Below are 12490 nucleotides of genomic sequence, written 5' to 3'. Positions count from 1 at the left end.
ACTATTCCTAAATATGTTGCGCTAATCTTTAAATTTTTTCAGACAATATATTTTGAATTAGTGTAATGCAATTACAATGATTTCTGGTGTTTGTAGTCTAAAACATTTAAAAAGTTAATTTATCAATTTTAAAAGATACTATGAATCTTAAAGTATATTTTCCTGAATATTTTAATGTTCACTATTGTTAAACAATTGGAAATATAGCAGAAAATTACATGTATTATAGTGATTTTTTTGTTACTATATGGAACATATTTTTGCAATTGTTTCTTCTCATTATTATTTTTCACCACAGAAACATCAAACCAGACTGTCATTGATGATCCTCATGTTGTGAAGGCAGGATCATCCTAGCCTCAAGAACTATATCTGAGTGCCGGAAACCTTCACAGTTTTAAACATGCAGTACTTAGAATTATATGACACCATACAATAATCATAATTTGCAAATCAATCAACTCGTCAACTACCACTATCACTTTTGCAACTCCTTCTGTTTCACTACGACATTTTTGTACTGCAGCCGTAAACAATCAGAGATAGGTCACGTAGGCAATATTTCTGAAAACTAGAGAGTGCTATGCTTAATGTCTCAAAAGAAACTGTATAGAGCCATCCGTAAGTTATCATCTTGGGTTAATGATCTACAGTAAACCAATCAGACAGGTTTTTAGACTTTGACCAGCACTATTTCAGACATTGTGGACTCAGTGCAAAAGCTATGCCAAAGTTTTATACATGAGGGTAAAGCACAGAGGTGCAGGCAACACAATTTGGATATTCGCCTTGAATCATTTGGTCACACTGTTGAAACATTAGGACATCTATAGATCTCAGATTTTTTAATTTTCAGGTACAATTAGGGCGGCAAAAAAGTGGCATCAGTAGAGCATTATAATTGATTAGTTGTGCTGAAGAGGAACTACAAACTGTTACAAACTGCTAGTACAACGTTAATGTTAGAAATGGGTTTTTGGTTGGCAGTCAGGTTACCCCCTATCCAAGCAAAAGCCCTCACTCTAGTCAGGGTAAGTCACACACAATCCAAGATTATCCTGTGCCGACCCTCTGGTAGCTTGGCACGAGCAGTCAGGCTTAACTTAGAAGGCAATGTGTAAAGTATTTGTGCAATAAATCATACAATACCACCATATAGCACCACAAAAATACACCACACAGTGTTTAGAAAAATATATAATATTTATCAAGATAATTGTAGTTTAAAAAGAATAAAGTTGCAATGGGAAATTGTAGAGATATCACTGAAAAGTGATATAAAGTGTCTTAAGTCTTTAGAATATAAACAAAGTCTCTTTCAAGCACAAGTACCTGGTTTAGCGTGGAAAAATCTCCTCAGAGGGCCAAAAAAGATGAGGTGCGTGGAAAAAGGGTGTGTGCGTCGATTTCTCCTCAGCACACACGGACTTGCGTCGTTATTTTCCACGTGGGGAAGTCGTGCGTCGTTTTCCGGCGCGCGGACAGTCTCTTTTCGTGGATCGCGGGGATTACCAGATGTCCCGGGTCTGTGCGTGGGTTTCCCTGCTTGTTTTCTGGCTGCGCGTCGAAATTACGATCTCACGGCAGGCGTCGCGTCGATTTCTCCTCTAGAGGTCGGGCGGAGTTGTCCTTGCGAAGCTGTGCGTCGGATTTTCGGTCGTCCCAAGAGCGTCGCGACGATCAGCGTCGGTGTGCGGCGTTTTTCTCGCTGCGGAACAAGCTGTGCGTAGAAATTTTCGGCGCACCCGAGCGTCCAAGCGAAAGAGGGAAGTCTTTTTGGTCCTGAGACTTCAGGGAACAGGAGGCAAGCTCTATCCAAGCCCTTGGAGAGCACTTTCACAGCCAGACAAGAGTTCAGCAAGGTAGCATGCCAACAGCAAGGCAGCAGTCCTTTGTAGAAAGCAGACAGGTGAGTCCTTTGAGCAGCCAGGCAGTTCTTCTTGGCAGGATGTAGTTTCTGGTTCAGGTTTCTTCTCCAGCAAGTGTCTGATGAGGTAGGGCAGAGGCCCTGTTTTATACCCAAATGTGCCTTTGAAGTGGGGGAGACTTCAAAGAGTGGCTAAGAAGTGCACCAAGTCCCCTCTCAGTTCAATCCTGTCTGCCACGGTCCCAGTAGGGGGTGTGGCAGTCCTTTGTGTGAGAGCAGGCCCTCCACCCTCCCAGCCCAGGAAGACCCATTCAAAATGCAGATGTATGCAAGTGAGGCTGAGTACCCTGTGTTTGGGGTGTGTCTGAGTGAATGCACAAGGAGCTGTCAACCAAGCCCAGCCAGACGTGGATTGTAAGGCACAGAAGGATTTAAGTGCAAAGAAATGCTCACTTTCTAAAAGTGGCATTTCTAGAATAGTAATATTAAATCCGATTTCACCAGTCAGCAGGATTTTGTATTACCATTCTGGCCATACTAAATATGACCTTCCTGCTCCTTTCAGATCAGCAGCTGCCACTTCAACAGTGTATGAGGGCAGCCCCAATGTTAGCCTATGAAGGGAGCAGGCCTCACAGTAGTGTAAAAACGAATTTAGGAGTTTTACACTACTAGGACATATAACTACACAGGTACATGTCCTGCCTTTTACCTACACAGCACCCTGCTCTAGGGGTCACCTAGGGCACACATTAAGGGTGACATATGTAGAAAAAGGGGAGTTCTAGGCTTGGCAAGTACTTTTAAATGCCAAGTTGAGGTGGCAGTGAAACTGCACACACAGGCCTTGCAATGGCAGGCCTGAGACAAGGAAAAGGGGCTACTTAAGTGGGTGGCACAACCAGTGCTGCTGGCCCACTAGTAGCATTTAATTTACCAGCCCTATGCACATAAAGTGCACCTTACTAGGGACTTATAACTAAATTAATAGTCCAATCAGGTATGATTCAAGATTACCATGTTTTAAGGGAGAGAGCATATGCACTTTAGCACTGGTTAGCAGTGGTAAAGTGCGCAGAGTCTAAAAACCAGCAAAACAGTGTCCACAAAGTGGAGGGAGGCAGGCAAAAAGTTAGGGGTGACTACCCTAAGGCTGTCAGGTCTAACATGTGTCCCCCCCAGCTGAAAGTGGGGAGAGCTACCCGACCTCCTGGGAGCTCTCATCGCTAAGGCGGAAGTACCTGGAGAGACCATCAGCATTGGCGTGGTAAACCCCTGGGCGATGTTCCACCGTAAAGTCCATCCCCTGTAGGGAAATGGACCACCTCAAGAGTTTTGGATTCTCACCCCTCATCTGCATGAGCCATATGAGGGGTCTGTGGTCTGTCTGAACCCGGAAGTGAGTCCCAAACAGGTAGGGTCTTAGCTTCTTCAGTGCCCAGACCACAGCAAAAGCTCTCTCAATAGCTCTCCACCTCTTTTCCCGTGATAATAGCCTTGTGCTAATAAAGACTACCGGTTGGTCTAGGCCCTCCTCATTTAGCTGTGCTAGAACTGCCCCTATGCCATGCTCTGAAGCGTCTGTCTGCACAATAAATTCCTGGGAGTAGTCAGGGGCCTTGAGCACGGGGGCCGTGCACATGGCTTCCTTTAGGGTGTCAAAGGCTTTCTGACAAGCCTCTGTCCAATTCACCAACCTAGGTTGTTTCTTGGAAGTGAGTTCTGTCAAGGGTGACACAATGGTACCATAGCCCTCGACAAATCTGCGGAAGTATCCTGTGAGGCCTAAAAAGGCTCTCACCTCAGTCTGCGTTCGAGGTGGTTGCCAGGGCTTGATAGTTTCAATCTTGGCCTGGAGTGGCTGCACCTTGCCACCATCCACTAGGTGTCCCAAGTACACCACGGAACCCTGCCCAATCTGGCACTTACTAGTCTTGATGGTCAGGCCTGCCTGTTGCAGGGCCTGAAGCACCTCCTTGAGGTGAAGCAGGTGTTCCTCCCAGCTGGAACTGTAGACAGCTATTTCATCCAGGTAGGCTGCACAGAAGGCATCCTTGCCAGCTAGGACCCCGTTAACCAACCGTTGGAAGGTAGCGGGGGCATTTTTCAATCCAAACGGCATCACCCAGAACTGGAAATGGCCATCAGGGGTTGAAAATGCAGATCTTTCCTTAGCCCCCTCAGTCAGGGCGATCTGCCAGTACCCTGAAGTAAGATCAAACGTACTCAGGAACTTGGCAGCGCCCAGCCTGTCAACGAGCTCATCCGCTCGGGGGATGGGGTGAGCATCAGTCCGTGTGACTGAGTTGAGACCCCGGTAGTCCACACAGAACCGGAGTTCTGGCTTCACACCTGGGGCAGTAGCCTTAGGGACCAACACCACTGGGCTGGCCCAGGGACTACTGGATTTCTCGATGACCCCTAGAGTCAACATCTTGGAGACCTCCTCCTTGATGCTGGCCTTCACCTTATCTGACAACCTGTAAATTTTGTTCTTCACAGGGAGACTGTCACCGGTGTCAATATCATGAACACAGAGGTGGGTCAGTCCAGGAGTAAGGGAGAACAGGGGGGAGAACTGCTCCAATAGCTCATAGCAGTCTCCTTTCTGGTTTAGAGTCAGGGAGTCAGAAAGAATGACCCCGCTTACTGACCCATCACCTTCTTGGGCAGAGAGGAGGTCGGGGAGAGGTTCACTCTCCTCTTCCATTCCTTCATCTGTGACCAGAAGCATGTTGATCTCTGACCTCTAAAAATGAGCCTTTAGTCGGTTCACATGGAGCACCCTTAGGGGATTCCTAGGGGTTTGGAGGTCCACTAGGTAAGTGGCCTCCCCTTTCCGCTCCTTTATTTCAAATGGGCCAGACAAGCGGTCCTGGAGAGCTCTGGGCTCTACTGGCTCCATTACCCACACTTTGTCTCCAGGTTGAAACTCTACCAGGGTGGCCTTCTGGTCATACCAGTGTTTCATTACCTCTTGACTGGCCTCAAGGTTACTTTGGGCCTCTTTCCAGAAGCGGGTCATCTGGTTGCGGAGGGCCAACATGTAGCTGACCACGTCCTGAGGGGGTACCTTTGGCGATTTCTCCAATCCCTCCTTGACAATGCTTAAGGGTCCCCTGACAGGGTACCCATAGAGAAGCTCAAAGGGACTGAACCCTACCCCCCTCTGGGGGACCTCTCTGTAAGCAAAGAGAAGGCATGGTAAGAGGACGTCCCACTTACGCCTCATGGCCTCAGGGAGGCCACCAATCATGCCTTTCAGGGTCTTGTTGAATCTCTCCACAAGACCATTAGACTGGGGGTGATAGGTTGTGTTGAACTTGTAGGTTACACCACACGCATCCCACAGAGACTTCATGTATGCAGACATGAAGTTAGTGCCTCTGTCAGACACTATCTCCTTGGGGAATCCCACACGGGTAAATATCCCCATCAGAGTTCTGTTCACCACCGGTGCAGTTACGGTCCTCAGAGGGATTGCCTCTGGGTAACGGGTGGCATGGTCCACCAAAACCAGGATGAACCTGTTGCCTAAGACAGTTTTGGGATCCAAGGGACCAACAATGTCGATGCCCACCCTCTCAAAGGGGGTGCCAACGACCGGAAGTGGAATCAGGGAGGTTTTAACCCTTTTTCTTGCTTTACCACTGGCCTGGCAGGTAGGACAAGATCTGCAGAACTTATCTGAGTGTGTCCTCATTTTGGGCCAATAAAAGTGGGTGACAAGCCTGTTAAAGGTCTTGCCTTGCCCCAAATGTCCTGCCAGGGTAATGTCGTGAGCCAGACCCAGTAGGAAGGTTCGGTAACATTGGGGGACCACCAGCATCCGTGCTGCCCCAAAGGCCGGAACCTTAGGCTCACTGTAGAGGAGATCATTCTCCCAATATAGGTGGTGATCGCCAGAGGCGTCATCCGCTGCCTGGTTTGAGGCTTGTTTCCTCAGACCTTCCAGAGTGGGACATTCTTTCTGCGCCTTGCAGAATTCCTCCCTGGTGGGTCCACCCTCAACTTGCCAGCCAGCAAGCTCAGGTAAGTCACCTAGGGTGGCAATGTCTTCCCCAGTTGGCTTGGGAGCCTCCTCCTCAGGAGCCCCGTCAGCCACTGCGGGAACATCTGGGGCCGGTTTCCCGCGCCCCTTGTCCCTCCTCTTGGCAGCTCTCTGGGCCATCGTTCCAGGCTCCAGACGCCCTTGACTTCCCTCTTGGTCAGCCATGGACCGTGTGGTCATGCAGACCCACTCAGGTAACCCTAACATCTCCAGGTGAGACTTGAGCTCCACTCCTTTCCAAGCAGTATGCTCAAGATCATTGCCTAACAGACAATCTACAGGCATGGCAGGACTCACAGCTACTTTCAGAGTACCAGAGCCCCCCCCCCCCACTCTAAGGGAACCAGAGCCACCGGTAGGTGACTCTCGCGATTGTCAGCGACTATGACCTGGTGGAATGTATTAGGTACTATCTGCTCTGCTGACACCAGCTGACTCTTGATAGTAGTCATACTGGCTCCTGTGTCACGCAGAGCCTCCACCTTCTGCCCATCAATGGTGACCCACTGCCGGTACTTGGAAGTATTTTTGGGCATGTGGACCTTGGGCACCATTTCTCCTTCTCCCAGGGACACTAGGGAAATCTCTACCTGTTCCCCAAAGCTATCTGGGTCCATCTCCCCCCCGAGCGCTACACTAGTCAACCCAGGTGCCTGTCCGGTAGTGGACGGTGCCCTCTTGGGGCACTGGGGATCGCCTTTATAGTGACCATACTGGTAACACTCCATGCATTTGGGGTTAGATTTCCCTGACCTGTCATATGTCCCTGGCTTTATCCCAAATTTGGAAAAGGAAGGGTTGCCACTCCCTCCCTGGGATTTCTTTTGGGGGCCTTTGGAGAGTTCCTTATCTGCAAGTTTATCTCCCCCCTCTTTCTTCTGTTGGGAACCCTGACCACCTTTGTGGGAGTCCCCCCCAGGTACCTTCTTGGACACTCTGGTGCTAACCCAGAGGTCCGCCTCCTCAGCAAGCTTCCTGGGATCAGTCAGCTTGCTATCCACTAAGTGCTGGCGCAACTCTGTATAAGTAGTATTAAGCATATGCTCTCTTAGAATCAAGTCATATAAACCTTTATAATCAGCTACTTTGTTGCCCCGCACCCATCCATTCAGTGCCTTACTGGAGAAGTCAAAGAAATCTACCCATGTTTGTGTGGTTTGTTTGGTGCTGTCCCTGAACCTCTGACGGTATCCCTCAGGGGTCAGCCCAAACTTGTCAAGTAAAGTGGCTTTCTGAAGTGGGTATGTGTTTTGATCAGGTTGATCCAATGTGAGGAGTGTATCCCTCCCCAATGGTGGTACATAACCCCACATAGCTACCCCCCATTGCCCTTCAGGAACCTCATGAGCCCTTAGTGCAACTTCATAAGCAGCTAACCATTTATCTATGTCATCTCCCACCACAAAGCTGGGCACCACATTTTTGGGTATACAAACCTTCTTTTCTCCAGCAGGTCCTGTCAGTATGCTGCCACCATTATTGCTGGATTCAGACTGTCTTGCCTTGATCTCCAGCTCCTTGAGACTCAGTTCATGAGCCAACAATAGTTTCTTTTCAGCCAAATCTGTTTGGCTGCTCTTTCAGCCTCAGCTTGTTTGGCTTCTGTTTCTGCCCTTCTCTCCTCCTGTTGAGCCTCAATTTTCAGTTTTGCCATTTGCAATTGGAACTCCCTTTCTTCTCTCCTTTCCTCTGCGGTCAGGCTTTGCACAGAGACACTGCTCCCTGGTCTGGAAGGGTGCACAATTGCAGTGGTAACACCATCCACAGATAGTGAAAATTCCTCTGAGGGGCCATTTTCTGGCTCCTCTTCCTCATCATCCTCTAAATGGGCTTCTGCCCAGGCCCTCAGCGCCACTTGAAAGTCCTCCTTTCTGGAGGCCCCTTGGGTGGGTACCCTCAATGCCCTGCAGAATCCTCTTAGTTGTTTGACCGTATATGTATCCAACTGGACTAGGTCAAAGTCCCCTGTCTGAGACCCAGTCAGAGACATGTTGAGTGAGGATTTAGTTTTTGAAAATTGTCAGGAAAAAAAACGGATTTGCAAAAAGAGATAAAAACCAAGTTGACCTTCAACTGTGGGTAGGTAGTGAAATACTTAGCTACTGTATGTCACTGCACAAATACAAGTCCTATCCTCACCGCTGATCACCAATGTTAGAAATGGGGTTTTTGGTTGGCAGTCAGGTTACCCCCTGTCCAAGCAAAAGCCCTCACTCTAGTCAGGGTAAGTCACACACAATCCAAGATTATCCTGTGCCCACCCTCTGGTAGCTTGGCACGAGCAGTCAGGCTTAACTTAGAAGGCAATGTGTAAAGTATTTGTGCAATAAATCATACAATACCACCATATAGCACCACAAAAATACACCACACAGTGTTTAGAAAAATATATAATATTTATCAAGATAATTGTAGGTCAAAAAGAATAAAGTTGCAATGGGAAATTGTAGAGATATCACTGAAAAGTGATATAAAGTGTCTTAAGTCTTTAGAATATAAACAAAGTCTCTTTCAAGCACAAGTACCTGGTTTAGCGTGGAAAAATCTCCTCAGAGGGCCACAAAAGATGAGGTGCGTGGAAAAAGGGTGTGTGCGTCGATTTCTCCTCAGCACACACGGACTTGCGTCGTTATTTTCCACGCGGGGAAGTCGTGCGTCGTTTTCCAGCGCGCGGACAGTCTCTTTTCGTGGATCGCGGGGATTACCCGATGTCCCGGGTCTGTGCGTGGGTTTTCCTGCTTGTTTTCCGGCTGCGCGTCGAAATTACGATCTCACGGCAGGCGTTGCGTCGATTTCTCCTCTAGAGGTCGGGCGGCGTTGTCCTTGCGAAGCCGTGCGTCGGATTTTCGGTCGTCCCAAGAGCGTCGCGTCGATCAGTGTCGGTGTGCGGCGTTTTTCTCGCCGCGGAACAAGCTGTGCGTCGAAATTTTCGGCCCGCACGGAACGTCCAAGCGAAAGAGGGAAGTCTTTTTGGTCCTGAGACTTCAGGGAACAGGAGGCAAGCTCTATCCAAGCCCTTGGAGAGCACTTTCACAGCCAGACAAGAGTTCAGCAAGGCAGCAGGCCAACAGCAAGGCAGCAGTCCTTTGTAGAAAGCAGACAGGTGAGTCCTTTGAGCAGCCAGGCAGTTCTTCTTGGCAGGATGTAGTTTCTGGTTCAGGTTTCTTCTCCAGCAAGTGTCTGATGAGGTAGGGCAGAGGCCCTGTTTTATACCCAAATGTGCCTTTGAAGTGGGGGAGACTTCAAAGAGTGGCTAAGAAGTGCACCAGGTCCCCTTTCAGTTCAGTCCTGTCTGCCAGGGTCCCAGTAGGGGGTGTGGCAGTCCTTTGTGTGAGAGCAGGCCCTCCACCCTCCCAGCCCTGGAAGACCCATTCAAAATGCAGATGTATGCAAGTGAGGCTGAGTACCCTGTGTTTGGGGTGTGTCTGAGTGAATGCACAAGGAGCTGTCAACCAAGCCCAGCCAGACGTGGATTGTAAGGCACAGAAGGATTTAAGTGCAAAGAAATGCTCACTTTCTAAAAGTGGCATTTCTAGAATAGTAATATTAAATCCGATTTCACCAGTCAGCAGGATTTTGTATTACCATTCTGGCCATACTAAATATGACCTTTCTGCTCCTTTCAGATCAGCAGCTGCCACTTCAACAGTGTATGAGGGCAGCCCCAATGTTAGCCTATGAAGGGAGCAGGCCTCACAGTAGTGTAAAAACGAATTTAGGAGTTTTACACTACCAGGACATATAACTACACAGGTACATGTCCTGCCTTTTACCTACACAGCACCCTGCTCTAGGGGTTACCTAGGGCACACATTAAGGGTGACTTATATGTAGAAAAAGGGGAGTTCTAGGCTTGGCAAGTACTTTTAAATGCCAAGTCGAGGTGGCAGTGAAACTGCACACACAGGCCTTGCAATGGCAGGCCTGAGACAAGGAAAAGGGACTACTTAACTGGGTGGCACAACCAGTGCTGCTGGCCCACTAGTAGCATTTAATTTACCAGCCCTATGCACATAAAGTGCACCTTACTAGGGACTTATAACTAAATTAATAGTCCAATCAGGTATGATTCAAGGTTACCATGTTTTAAGGGAGAGAGCATATGCACTTTAGCACTGGTTAGCAGTGGTAAAGTGCGCAGTCTAAAAAACAGCAAAACAGTGTCCACAAAGTGGAGGGAGGCAGGCAAAAAGTTAGGGGTGACTACCCTAAGGCTGTCAGGTCGAACAGTTAAGATTTAAGTAAGACTGCCAGAGACCATCACAAATCATTCAGCCTAGGAGGGTACTTGTAAAACACAAAAAACAGATGACACAACCTACCCAATCAACACGCATTTTCCAAAAAATATTGTGGGGCATATTTATACTCCGTTTGCGCCGAATTTGCGTCGTTTTTTTCGACGCAAATTCGGTGCAAAACTAACGCCATATTTATACTTTGGCGTTAGACGCGTCTAGCGCCAAAGTATGAGGAAAGAGCGTAATTTTTTTGCGTGAACGCCTTCCTTGCGTTAATGAGATGCAAGGTAGGCGTTCCCGTCTAAAAAAATGACTGCGACGCAAATGCGTCGTATTTATACTCCCGGGCAAAAATCACGCCCGGGAGTGGGCGGGGCAAAAAACCCCGCATTTGCGCCGGATTTTAGCGCCTGGGTCAGGGCAGGCGTTAAGGGACCTGTGGGCTCAAAATGAGCCCACAGCTGCCCTCCCATGCCCCCAGGGACCCCCCCTGCCACCCCTGCCCACCCCAGGAGGACACCCAAGGATGGAGGGACCCATCCCAGGGACATTCAGGTAAGTTCAGGTAAGTATAATTTTTTATTTTTTTAATATTTTTTTTTGGCATAGGGGGGCCTGATTTGTGCCCCCCTACATGCCTCAATGCCCAATGACCATGCCCAGGGGACATAAGTCCCCTGGGCATGGCCATTGGGCAAGGGGGCATGACTCCTGTCTTTACTAAGACAGGAGTCATGTAAATGGCGTCTGGGCGTCGTTAAAAATGGCGCAAATCGGGTGGAGGCGATTTTTTGGCGTCAACCTGACTTGCACCATTTTAAGACGCCCTAACGCCATTTTCCCCAACGCCGGCGCTGCCTGGTGTACGTGGTTTTTTTCCACCCACACCAGGCAGCGCCGGTCTGCTAGCGCCGGCTAACGCCATTCAATAAATACGGCGCCCGCATGGCGCTTCAGAATGGCGTTAGCCGGCGCAAAACTTTTTGACGCTAAACTGCGTTAGCGCAGTTTAGTGTCAAAAAGTATAAATACGGGCCTGTATGTTCAATTGAAGGAAAAGACTTTGGAACACAAATCACAAATAATTCTTGTTAGACTTGTCAGCCTTAGGGTGGTATTCTACCAAACCTTACATATACTATGAAAAGGAGTGTGGAAATGAACCATGCAGTAAGCCAGGTGCCAAGGGCAGGCACACAGGCAGGTAGTTGAGCTAAGAGAGAGTAAAAGAAATGTCCAGTTGAAATATAAATATTATAATTTACTTATGCTTTCCATTTACCCATTTTTTCATTCATATATATATATATATATATATAAAATACAAACTAAGAATTATGTGCATTTATGTGCAGGGGTGTAGGAAGTTGGCTCTGTATGCACTATTTCAAAGTAAGGAATAGTATGCACAGAGTCCAAGGGTTCTCCTTAGAGGTAAGATAGTGGCAAAAAGAGATAATACTAATGCTCTATTTTGTGGTAGTGTGGTCGAGCAGTAGGCTTATCAAAGGAGTAGTGTTAAGCATTTGTTGTACATACACACAGGCAATAAATGAGGAACACACACTCAGAGACAATTCCAGGCCAAAAGGTTTTTGTATAGAAAAATATATTTTCTTAGTTTATTTTAAGAACCACAGGTTCAAATTCTACATGTAATACTTTGCATGAAAGGTATTGCAGGTAAGTACTTTAGGAACTTTGAAAAATCACAATAGCATATATACCTTTCAATTAAAACACATATAGCTATTTTAAAACTAGACACAATGCAATTTTCACAGTTCCTAGGAGAGGTAAGTAATTGTTAGTTCTTGCAGGTAAGTAAACCACCTACGGGGTTCAAGTTTGGGTCCGAGGTAGCCCACCGTTGGGGGTTCAGAGCAACCCCAAATTTACCACACCAGCAACTCACGGCCAGTCAGGTGCAGAGTTCAAAGTGGTGCCCAAAACGCATAGGCTTCAATGGAGAAGGGGGTGCCTTGGTTCCAGTCTGCCAGCAGGTAAGTACCCGCGTCTTCGGAGGGCAGACCAGGGGGGTTTTGTAGGGCACCGGGGGGGACACAAGTTAGCACAAAAAGTACACCCTCAGCAGCACGGGGGCGGCTGGGTGCAGTGTGCAAACACAAGTCGGGTTTTCAATTGGAATCAATGGGAGAGCAAGGGGTCTCTTCAGCGATGCAGGCAGGCAAGGGGGGGCTCTTCGGGGTAGCCACCACCTTGGCAAGGGAGAGGGCCTCCTGGGGGTCACTCCTGCACTGGAGTTCCAATCCTTCAGGTCCTGGGGGCTGCGGGTGCAGGGTCTTTTCCAGGCGTCGGGATCTGGGAGTC

Source organism: Pleurodeles waltl, chromosome 3_1 (assembly GCF_031143425.1).
Source record: "Pleurodeles waltl isolate 20211129_DDA chromosome 3_1, aPleWal1.hap1.20221129, whole genome shotgun sequence".
NCBI lineage: Eukaryota > Metazoa > Chordata > Amphibia > Caudata > Salamandridae > Pleurodeles > Pleurodeles waltl.
The sequence above is the reverse complement of the archived record's forward strand: the minus strand, read 5'-3'. Positions refer to the sequence as shown.